Source organism: Dermacentor albipictus, chromosome 3 (assembly GCF_038994185.2).
Source record: "Dermacentor albipictus isolate Rhodes 1998 colony chromosome 3, USDA_Dalb.pri_finalv2, whole genome shotgun sequence".
NCBI lineage: Eukaryota > Metazoa > Arthropoda > Arachnida > Ixodida > Ixodidae > Dermacentor > Dermacentor albipictus.
The window spans coordinates 8,738,650-8,750,901 of NC_091823.1; positions in this window are offsets into that span (position 1 = coordinate 8,738,650).

Sequence of the window (12,252 nt, forward strand, 5' to 3'; positions counted from 1 at the left end):
TCTCTAACGCGTCAATATCATCGCGAACAGAGCATTAATAATCGAGTAATCGAGCTAAATGCAGGACATGATTAGCGTCTCCCCCGGGACATTCAAGCACTTGCCCGATGACGAAAGCACTCCTCAGTTAAATTGTGTCACTAGTACTCAGCTACTCGTTACAAAAAACATCCTCCTATTATGAAATAGATGAAATAAAATGCTACTTTTCCAGTTCCATTCCATGTTTAGAAAAATAACTAATTGAAATTACCGTTGACAACGACTCGGGCGGTCGAAAGGCTTCGTTTTCACTCGCCTCTGCGCTGCCCACGCTTTCAAGAGTTCCAGTACTTTCCTGATCACATAGTGCTGCGCTGGTTTTGCTGGCTCGCGAAACTCGCTCAAACTACAAGTAGCAGAGAATTCAACTTCCATGTGGTGTCGCGGGATGCCCGAATGGTCTACGCCACTTGACCAAAAAGCAGTTGCAGCGACGAATCCACCGCTTTGTCTTGGCCCGGTGATGCCGTCGGTCGGGCACTGTTTTAGTCACCGACGGCAACAAAGGGCGGTGATGGCGTATGCAACGTCACAACTCCCCCGGTTGGGGGGTGGGAGATTTGAATTTCGAAAAAGGTATTCGGACCCTTCAGATACAATTTTCTCGTAAACTAAGTCTTTTCTTGGCACGAAAGAAGCATCACGAGGTTTCTGGAAAGGTTTTTAAACACTCCACGTTGACTTAGTATTTGCCTTTAGTGTCCCTTTAAGGCTCAGCATTTTCGCCTAGGAAGGAAGGAAGGGAAAAACTTCATTGCTCTATTTACAGCTTTCAGCGGCTAACAGAGGTCTTCATGTTTTACTGAAGTCTCCGTCGTCTTGAGTGGTCGGCGCCCCTATTCCAGATCACCGCTGAGCCTGGCCACTTTGAGAGCGTGTCGCACCAATCCTTTTTGGACTGTGAGCACGCCGCTGGTGAGCAGGCCCTCCCACTGCTCCGCACTCGGTTTTTTTTCCTTTGTGGAAAGAGAAGTTATTTCTGCACTCCCATGTGATGCGATATAGTGTTGGGATGGCCCCACCCCATGGGCACGTGTCCCTGTATTGACTGGGAAACATATTATGTAGGATGTGTAGATTGGAGAATGTTCCTGTCTGCAGCCTTCGCCAGCCGACTGCTTCGTGTTGTTTTAAAGATGGGTGGGGTGGTGGATATATTATCCTTTTGCCTCTGTGATGGTTTAGTATTTCCGCGTACGTTGGTTCCACCGTCATAGTGGTATCCGGGTCCCTTGACTGTCCGACTCGGTATGTGAGCTCGCGAGCTAGACTGTCGGCCCTCTGGTTACCCTCTATTCCGGTGTGACCCGGCACCCAGAAAATCGTATATGCAGTATCTTTTCGTTCGGAAGCCCTGCCTCGAGGAGGATTCGCAGCTCCCCTTTGTTGTTTCTACCTGCCGTGTAATTCCTGCATGCTTCTTTGGAGTCTGTGAGTATTATCAAGGATCTGTTTCTACGGTAACCCTCCGCCGCTGCTAGAGCCACAACTGCTTCTTCCCCCTCTGTTAACAGTATGTAATACGTGTGCTCAATTAAGATACCAACGAGTGGCTATGATGAAAGCGCCGCTTCACATGTTTGCATAATCTTCAGATAATTTTTACATTTTGTACCCCCGAAAAGCCTCTTAATTGCGCTCGGTCTTTGGTTTCTGGACACGTGGTGCCTGCTTTGCTTGAGCGTTCATTTAAGTTCATTATTAAAACTACTACACCATTCCTAACTGGGACGTATCAGCCGCTATTACTGAATGCCTTCTTGCTTGCATTTTGGCTTTTAGTCGAAAACGACGTGCTACATTGAATTCGTATATGCATCGCGGCTAACAATGTCAGTGATGTTGGAGGGGTGTCGAAATTTGGGTTTTCAGATTTCATATCTGATGACTAATTTCTATAAGTGGATAACACTGAGGATTCTAATTTATAATAGTGTGGTAAACTGCGCGTTGCATCTCGGTCAAGCGAATGATATGCGAATCACTTCAATTTGTGCCTGTTCCACAAAGTATGTGGAACAGGCACAAGCGTTGCAATAATCAACCTGCAGCATTTGACATTGCTTATCTTCACCACAGGGCTAAGATTGCTGGGCATTGCATAAAGTTCCAGTGGATACCAGGCCATGCCGGCATTTCGGGAAATGAACGAGCGGATGAAGCTGCCAGAAATGGACTCCAATACCGCAAGTTCAAAAGAACATTTTTTACAAAAGCCGACGCTTCAAACATGGCAAAAAAATATGCCTGCCAAGAAAAAGACCGCATCTGGAATGTGCCGCTTCACCAAGATAACTTCCTGCGTTACATTGACCCAGAAATGAGACCGAAAATTCCACGACCACTTCCTCGGCACTTAGAGACGTTGTACCATCGTCTTCGACTGAACGTGGCATACACGAACAATTATTTGTACCGCATAGAGCTTACCACTAACCCATACTGTGATAACTGTCGCAACTTAGACAATTGAACACATTTTACTAGAATGCCCCGCGTACCGCGACGAGAGACAATTTTTTGAGCAACAAATGGACATGATTTGCCACGAACCGTTAACGTTACCGAGCATCTTAGGTCCAATGCCCGGCCCTTCAGAACAGCGACGGGTTTTGGATTTATTGTTCAAATACCTATCAGAAATCGGTCTAATAGGAAAGCTTTAAAAATTGCACCCTTCATATACAAAAGCCTAAATTTACCAGCCATGTCACCTGTAAATATTAGTATCAGGTCCACTCGGACAGTTCATATTTATTTTTATCCTCTTTTTCTCTCACTCTTCTGTAATCTCTTAATCCCATTCCCCATCCCTATACAGAGTAGCCTGCCAGCGGTTATATACGCGCCGGCAAAATTCTCTGTTTTTCTAATAAAGAGCTCTCTCTCTCTCTCCCTCTCTCACTTCAAATTTTTTTTTTCGGGATTATCCATGTGAGCACAAATCCATATCGTCCCGTCCATATCATCACCGTCGGTGCTGTCGCTGCTTATGTTTCCGATGAAATCGTTCCAGTCCTCGGAAACCGTGGACGAAGGGGTGTACAGCTCAGCGGGAGGTTCCTACAACAGAATACAAATGCAGCAGGGCATAAGACAGAATTGCGGGTGCCATAAGTATGTAGAACGTGCCACAAAGCTTAGCAAAACGTTTGCTTGGGCGAGTTGGTAAAAAAAATCCAGGGTATCGGTAGATACCATATTCGCGCACTAACTACGGAACGCAAATGTAGCGCTCTTGGCTACCATGGTTATGAAATGATTTTATGAATGAAATTGATATTCTGTCTTGTTCTCCTGATATCGCTTTTTTGCTTATCAAGTATGTGAATTAATTCTATACTATAGAGACGCTGCCACGAACGGTTCCCGGTGGCGACAGTCGAGCTTTCTGCGCGTGAACGGATTTTTATCGCATGCTTTGAACGGTCTTCGCGTGGCTGCCCGGCTGCTGGGTGTTGTTGGGTGGGTCGCGATCTCGGCAGGTGTGTTTGTGGATACACAGAGAAGGTTACGTGTCACCGAAGTGGCTTATATACAACTCTTGTGTGCTGAACAGGTGAGCAGGCAATGATTAAATTAATTAATAAATATATCTTCCTACCTAAGATATATGCCACAGGAAGCCAACAAGCACTGACACCGAGGACAACATATAGGGGAAATTACTTGTGCCTAATAAATGAAATAAAGATTTCTTTATTCATTTTCTCATATATATATACATATATATATATATATATATATATATATATATATATATATATATATATATATATATATATATATATATATATATATATATATATATATATATATATATATATATATATATATATATATATATATATATATATATATATATATATATATATATATATTGTTACGGTGAAGTGAAGGAAGACGTTGAGTTGGACTAGAGAAAGACGAAGTCTGGCGGTTGCCTGAACGCCATATCCATCATTTGTAAATATAAGTTATTTTACACTCGTGGGCCTGCTTTCTTCCCGCAACATTTTGGTGGAAGGTGCGGGGTACCACCACGGAACTTCGCAGCGGACGTCATCTACCTGCTGCCACAATGGCAAATCAACCGACACAAGCGACAACGCCTCGGCAGCCCGTGCCCACGGTCATCCTCACTCACCGACGGGACCCGGGAACATTTTGTGGCACGGACAACGTCGACGTCGAGGACTGGCTTACAATGTACGAGCGAGTGTGCGACAACAACAGGTGGGATCCTACAATGATGCTTGCAAACGTAATATTTTATCTGAAGGGAACTGCGAAGCAATGGTATGACACACATGAAGCTGACCTAACGAGCTGGGATGTTTGCAAAGAAAAAATGCGAGACCTGTTCGGCAGACCTGTCGGTCGTCAGCTGGCAGCTAAAAAAGAACTTGCGTGCCGCGCTCAGACGTCCACAGAATCCTATGTCGTGTACATACAGGATGTGCTGGCCCTCTGTCGCAAGGCTGATGACAACATGACCGAGGCAGACAAGATTGGCCATATATTGAAAGGTATTGCAGACGATGCCTTCAATCTCTTGATGTGTAAGGATTGTGCCACTGTGGATGCAATTATTAAGGAGTGCCGGCGCTTCGAACAAGCGAAGGGCCGCCGCGTCACTCAAACTTTCGACCGGTTGCCCAATACCGCCGCGACATCTTCTTGCGAAGACCCGCCGCGGTTCGTTCAGCCCGCAGGACCGGAAGAAATAACGCGCATCGTTCGCCGTGAGCTTGAGGCCATGGCCCCGGCTCCCGTTCGTTCAGACTGTCGGGAAAGCGTACCCGCTATCTCCCTTATACAAGCGGTCGTTCGGGAGGAAATAGCAAGTTTGGGCATTCCATCTCTCTGCTCAGTCCGCCATACCAACACCTACCAAATTTCTCCGACCGCTCGCTCCCGGACGCAAAGCTTTCCACCACTCCGTCGCAACCCAGCTGAATGGCGCACAGCGGATGATAAACCCATCTGTTTTAATTGTTCCGGTATTGGACACATCGCCCGTCATTGCCGCAACCACTGGTCGTCGCCTCCTCGGTGGTCGTCTCCGAGTCACTACAGCCAAGTACCCGACAATCGCACTTTCTCGCCCTATACGCCGACTAGGAACATCAACGCCGACAGTGCTCCACCAAGATCCAGCCGATCCCCGTCTCCGCAAGGTCGTAGGTCCCGTTCGCCTCTCGTTCACCGCTCTTCGTCCCCTTCTGCAACCGGTCGCTTCGCTTCGGGAAACTAGGCGGTGCAGCTCCCGGAGGTGAAGCTGCAACTCCGACCCGGCCCACAAATCCTCTATTGACCCTGCCTACATGTGGAAACCTGCTGGACATTGAAGTCGATGGCGTTCCCGTTAGATCTCTCGTTGATACAGGAGCGCAGCTTTCAGTTATGAGCGCTGCTCTCCGCCGCCGGCTCAAAAAGGTTCTGACCCCCGCCGTACCGTGCACCGTGCGAGTCGCCGATGGGAGTACGTCACCTGTCCTTGGAATGTGCACAGCACGTGTGACCATTGGGGGCCATTATACCGTTGTTCTATTTATCGTCCTTGAACACTGCCCACACGACCTAATTCTCGGCCTCGACTTCCTTTCGAAACACTCTGCCCAAATTGACTGCTCCGCAGGTGTTGTACAGTTGGACCTGCCGCTTCCTGCCGACGCAACCACTTGTGCTCCACACCGCTTATGTGCTGCTGAATTTGCAAGGCTGTCTCCACAGGCTGCTACAAATGTCCTGCTGACGCCCTGTCCTCCCGTACCTGATGGCGAGTACGTCCTGTCGCCGCTTACTGACGTGGTTTTGTCGCGTAATATTGCCCTACCGAGCACCTTAATTCGGATCCGCGAAAACTGCGCTCGCGTGCCCATCCTCAATTTTGGGTTCTCGTCACATGTTTTGCCACACGGTATCGCCATAGCGCATATCACTCCTTTGGAAGAATTTCAGATTTCTTTTTTGACCTCTGAATCCTTCCTCAGTACGAACGGACCTTTGTCATCCACTCCTTCGTACTCGACGCCTGCGGACGATGTTTCTAAGATGATCGCCCCCGACCTTCCTTCCGAGCAAACAACAGCTCTTCGTCATCTCCTGTCATCTTATCGGGACATCTTTGATTTGGACGACCGTCCACTTGGCCAGACATCTGTTGTCACGCATCGCATCAACACCGGTGACGCCAGCCCCATTCATAGGCGGCCATATCGTGTCTCGGCAACAGAAAGGGCCATCATACAGAAAGAAGTAGACAGGATGATGGACAAGGACATCATTGAACCCTCCAGTAGCCCGTGGGCATCACCGGTTGTCTTAGTAAAGAAAAAAGATAACTCGTGGCGCTTCTGCGTTGACTACCGTCACCTCAACCGGATAACAAAGAAGGATGTTTATCCCTTGCCTCGCATTGATGACGCTCTTGACTGCCTTCACGGATCCCAATACTTTTCATCAATTGACCTCCGCTCCGGCTATTGGCAGATTAGCGTCGATGAGATGGACCGCGAGAAAACCGCCTTTGTCACACCGGACGGTCTGTACCAATTTAAAGTCATGCCCTTTGGATTATGCAATGCGCCAGCTACATTCGAGCGCATGATGGACTCTCTCTTGCGCGGCTTGAAGTGGTCTACATGCCTGTGTTACCTCGACGATGTGATTGTGTTTTCGCCGAACTTTGAGAGCCACCTGCGGCGCCTCACAACCATACTCTCCGTGTTTCGCAGGGCTGGCCTTCAGCTAAACTCCTCCAAGTGCCATTTCGGTCGCCGTGAAATTAACATGCTTGGTCATCTCGTCAACGCCGCCGGAATCCAACCTGATCCACAGAAAGTTCACGCCGTGCGAAATTTTCCTGTACCTTGTTCAACGAACGATGTCCGTAGTTTTCTGGGCTTATGCTCTTATTTTCGGCGATTTGTGAAAAATTTTGCGGACATCGCTCACCCTCTCACTGACCTTCTTAAGAAAGACGCCTCTTTCTCTTGGGGACCGCTACAGGAGAAAGCCTTCTCTACCCTGATTGAGCGGCTTACCACTTCCCCGATTCTCTCCCACTTTGACCCTTCTGCGCCCACTGAAGTACGAACTGACGCGAGTGGTCATGGCATCGGCGCTGTCCTCGCTCAGCGTCAACAGGGCCAAGACCGTGTCATCGCTTACGCTAGCCGCCGCCTTTCCACGCCCGAGCGTAATTACTCCATTACCGAGAGAGAATGTCTCGCGCTCGTATGGGCGGTCGCGAAATTTCGCCCGTACCTTTTCGGTCGGAGCTTCTGCGTTGTCACCGACCATCACGCCCTCTGCTGGCTCTCCTCTTTGAAGGACCCAACTGGACGACTTGCACGTTGGGCATTGCGCCTACAAGAATATACATTTTCTATTATATATAAGTCAGGACGCCTGCATAAAGACGCTGACTGCCTGTCCCGCAATCCCGTGGATCAACCGGACGATACCGATGCAGACTCGGACATCAGTATTCTGTCCCTCTCCGGCTTCCTCCACATTGGCGACGAGCAGCGCAAGGATCCTGTTCTTCGAACACTTATGGACCGCCTAAGCTCCTCGCCCAATGACCCGTCCCTTCGGATGTTCACCTTGCGCGATGGAACTTTATACCGTCGTAGCGTTCGTCCTGACGGCCCGGAGCTCCTCCTAGTCGTCCCCAAGCACCTTCGACTCACCGTGCTCCAGCAACTTCATGACGCTCCTACTGCTGGACATCTGGGCGTCACTCGTACTTACGACCAACTGCGGCGCCGCTTCTTCTGGCCTGGCATTTATCGCTCTGTGCGCCGTTATGTCGCTTCTTGCGACCTGTGTCAGCGCCGGAAGACGCCTGCTATGCCTCCCGCTGGTTTGCTTCAACCCATTGATATACCTACAGAGCCCTTCTTCCGTGTGGGCCTCGACCTCCTTGGTCCGTTTCCAATTTCCATCAAAGAAAACAAATGGATTGCTGTAGCAACCGATTATGCCACTAGATATGCCATCGCACGAGCCCTGCCAACCAGCTGCGCTACAGATGTCGCCGACTTCTTACTAAAAGACGTCATCCTGCACCACGGCGCCCCTCGCCAGTTGCTGACGGATCGCGGCCGCTACTTTCTATCGAAGGTCGTTGATGATCTGCTCCGCTCCTGTTCTACAGAACATCGGATTGCTACCGCGTACCACCCTCAAACGAACGGCCTCACCGAGCGACTCAACCGCACACTCACTGAAATGCTCGCCATGTACGTCTCCAACGATCACCGCGACTGGGACGTCGCTTTACCATACGTCACTTTCGCATACAACTCGTCCCGTCACGACACTGCCGGATTTTCACCATTTTTCCTTTTGTACGGCCGCGACCCCACCTTGCCTTTTGACACGTTGCTACCTTCCGCAGTACAGTCACCCAGCACTGCTTACGCTCGCGAGGCTATTGACTTAGCCGCCCAGGCCCGAGATGTCGCCCGTCATCGCCTCACAGTCTCGCAAGCTTCTCAAAAGCGACGCTACGACCTTCGGCACCGAGACCACCATTTTTCACCTGGTTCCCTTGTCCTTCTCTGGACGCCTTCACGTCGTGTCGGCTTGTCGGAAAAATTACTGTCCCGTTTTTCTGGTCCGTACCAGATCTTACGCCAACTGTCCGACGTGACCTACGAGATCGCCCCACTCGGTCAGCCTTCCGTGCCTCCCAACTTAACCAGTGATGTTGTTCACGTCACCAGGCTCAAGCCCTATGTCCCCCCAATAAGTGAGGCTGTTTAACTTGCACCGGGACGGAGCTCCCCCACCGGGAGGGTGATGTTACGGTGAAGTGAAGGAAGACGTTGAGTTGGACTAGAGAAAGACGAAGTCTGGCGGTTGCCTGAACGCCATATCCATCATTTGTAAATATAAGTTATTTTACACTCGTGGGCCTGCTTTCTTCCCGCAACAATATATATATATATATATATATATATATATATATATATATATATATATATATATATCATAAATCTTTACACAAACTCAAAGACACGTGGTGAACGTGGCGTTCTTGCAGAGGAGTTCCTAGACGAGGTCGATATACTTTGCCGCTAATTTTCTGATCTTCAGAAGGCTAACTAACACATGATATTTATTAAATTTTTTATTAGTGCCTTGGGGGCAGTTCTTTAGATGACGAATTTGGAGGCAGTCACATTTTAATGCACCCCCCATTTTTGAATCCTGAAAAGCGAACCTAACCCGTGATATTCGTAACTGAATTTCAAACCTCACTCGATGCAATATCGAAACCGAGCGCGTTCAACTGCTTCCTCTGCAGGAATCGCCTCGTAAAGAAGCGTGGGGCGATGTTTGAATGATGATGTGTCGCGGCAAATCCTGACACGCCACTCAGCCGCATATGCTTGCGAGGTGTAGCACGCACGTGCGGCCTCCAAGGGCTGCCGCGACTGGCCGAGGCATTTCGTCACGGGGCGTTTTCTTTTGATAGCGGGTTTGCTCAGTTTCAATATTATATGGATTCACCGTTGAAATTTCATGATGAATATTTCGAATTAGATTCGAGCTTCAAGATCTTTTATTCAAAGCATATTACTAGAGCTCAACCCAGCTCCTCAGGCGCGGCGGTGTCGCCTTCAATACCACGTGACACCGTGACGTCACGACAGAGGAGAAACGGGGCTCCAACTCGCGCCGTCGCTAGCGGCGTCGCCTTCAAGGCTGACCACGTGACACCGTGACGCCACGACAGAGGAGAAACGGGGCTCCAAGTCGCGCCGTCGCTCGCGGCGTCGCGGCGGTATATAAGCAGCTGCGCTTGCCTCTGCTAGACACTCACGAGGTGAGATGCCTCCTGGAGACAGAGCTGCTCGTTGGAATGAGAAGCGAAGGTTGCGGCGTGCTACAGAGACTGTTTCTAGGTGGCTTTGCTACGGCGCAGCGACTACGCGCCCCGCATCGGACGCGGTGAGCGTCGAGCAACGCAGCGTTCGGCGCGACAACGAAATGTGCGCCTGAGCAAGCGCCGTACGCCTGAACCGACGCCGACGACACCGGCTTTTCTGCGACACGAGCTCCTTAACGCTGTCGCGTTAAAATAAAGGCTAGTATGCATCGCATCCTGGGCTTAACCTTAGCTAAGCCACAGCCATTTTTTTTTCAATAAGTGAGGGTGGCACTAAAATGTGACTGCCTCCAAATTTGCCATTTAAACAACTGACCCCGAGGGACTAATAAAACATTTATTTGTGATTTCTTGTTAATTAGTCTTCTGAAGCTCACGTTATTAGCGGTAAAGTATGCCGACCTCGGCTTCGCTGCGCTTATAGCCTTTTTATAAATATCCTGTACAGTCTAAAAACAAACCTTGTATGTTTGAAGTAGTCGCCGGTTTGAAGCCTCTGCGATACATGCAAGTGCTGCTTTCTTAAATGAAACATTTGCGAGCTGCAAACCTGGCTCAGCAGGCAAGAAAAAGCAACTAAGACCACTTGGACATATTGTTTCTTATATCGTCATCTTAGGCCACTTCATGCACTTGAGACATAGCACCTATTGTTCGAAGAATAATAACAATAGGAACGCCAAGCGCTATCTTTCATTTACATAGAAAGAAGGCCAAGTTCTTACATTCGAAGGCGCATGAAGTGTATGTACCTTTGTCATCGTCAGTTAGCCATATACGTAATTTTGGGGCGAGATTTTGAAACGATATTTTGTTCCCTACGTCATTGGATCCCACGCACTGCACTGTCATTATCACCGAAATTCAATGCTCACTGTTGCAGATGCTAAGTAAAGAATAATATAGAAGGCATAAAATCGTTAAAAAATTGGAAAGCAAGATGAGTTTTTACTAGTTTGTTGTGTATTTGGTGCGAAAAAGCAGACATGGAGCCAAGCGCAGGGAAGCCGCAGGCATGAATACGCGTATTAGCGTTTTTTTTTTAGGTACGCAAAGGCGTATGTGTATGGCGTCAAGTACACTTCTTGCTTAGCGTAAGCAAAAGTAACAAAGAAAAGTAAAAAAAAATTAGGTGTTCTAGAATCGTACGGTCACATTTTTTTCTTAATTCTTCATTTTTATTCAGGCATACGTTCGAGCTTTCTTCAAATAGCTGATATCACATAGACCAGACCTATTTGGACCGATAAGTGGGTATTCCGCTGACAAATCCAAAAAAGTAAAGCTTTTTCAAACGTATAGCCATGCACAAGCGGAATATTTAATAAAAAATGCATCTGTAGAGAAGGAACATGTTTTATAACACACTGATCACTCTCATCATCATCATCATCATCATCATCATCATCATCATCATCATCATCCTGGTTACGCCCACTGCAGGGCAAAGGCCTCTCCAACAACCCCGGTCATGTACTAATTGTGGCCATGTCGTCCCTGCAAATTTCTTAATCTCATCCGACCACCTAACTTTATGTCGCCCCCTGCTACGCTTCCCTTCCCTTGGAATCCAGTCCGTAATCCTTAATGACCCTTAATGAGGTTATCTTCCCTCCTCATTACATGTCCTGCCCATGCCTATTTCTTTTTCTTGATTTCAACTAAGATTTCATTAACTCCCATTTCTTCCCTCACCCAATCTGCTCTTTTCTTATCCGTTAACGTTACACCCATCATTCTTCTTTCCATAGCTCGTTGCGTCGTCCTCAATTTAAGTAGAACCCTTTTAGTAAGCCTCCAGGTTTCTGCCCCATAGGTGAGTACTGGTAAGACACAGCTATTATACACTTTTCTTTTGAGGGATAACGGCAGCCTGCTGTTCATGATCTGAGAATGCCTGCCAAACGCACCCCAGCCATTTCTTATTCTTCTGATTATTTCCGTCTCATGATCCGGATCCGCCGTCACTACCTGCCCTAAGTAGATGTATTCCTTAACCACTTCCAATTCCTCGCTACCTATTGTAAGTTGCTGTTCTCTTCCGAGACTGTTAAACCTTACTTTAATTTTCTGCAGATTAATTGTTAGACCCACTCTTCTGCTTTGCCTCTCCAGGTCAGTGAGCATGCATTGCAATTGGTCCCCTGAGTTACTAAGCAAGGCAATATCATCAGCGAATCGCAAGTTACTAAGGTATTCTCCATTAACTTTTATCCCCAATTCTTCCCAATCCAGGTCTCTGAACACCTCCTGTAAACACGCTGTGAATAGCATTGGAGAAATCGTATCTCCCTGCCTGACGC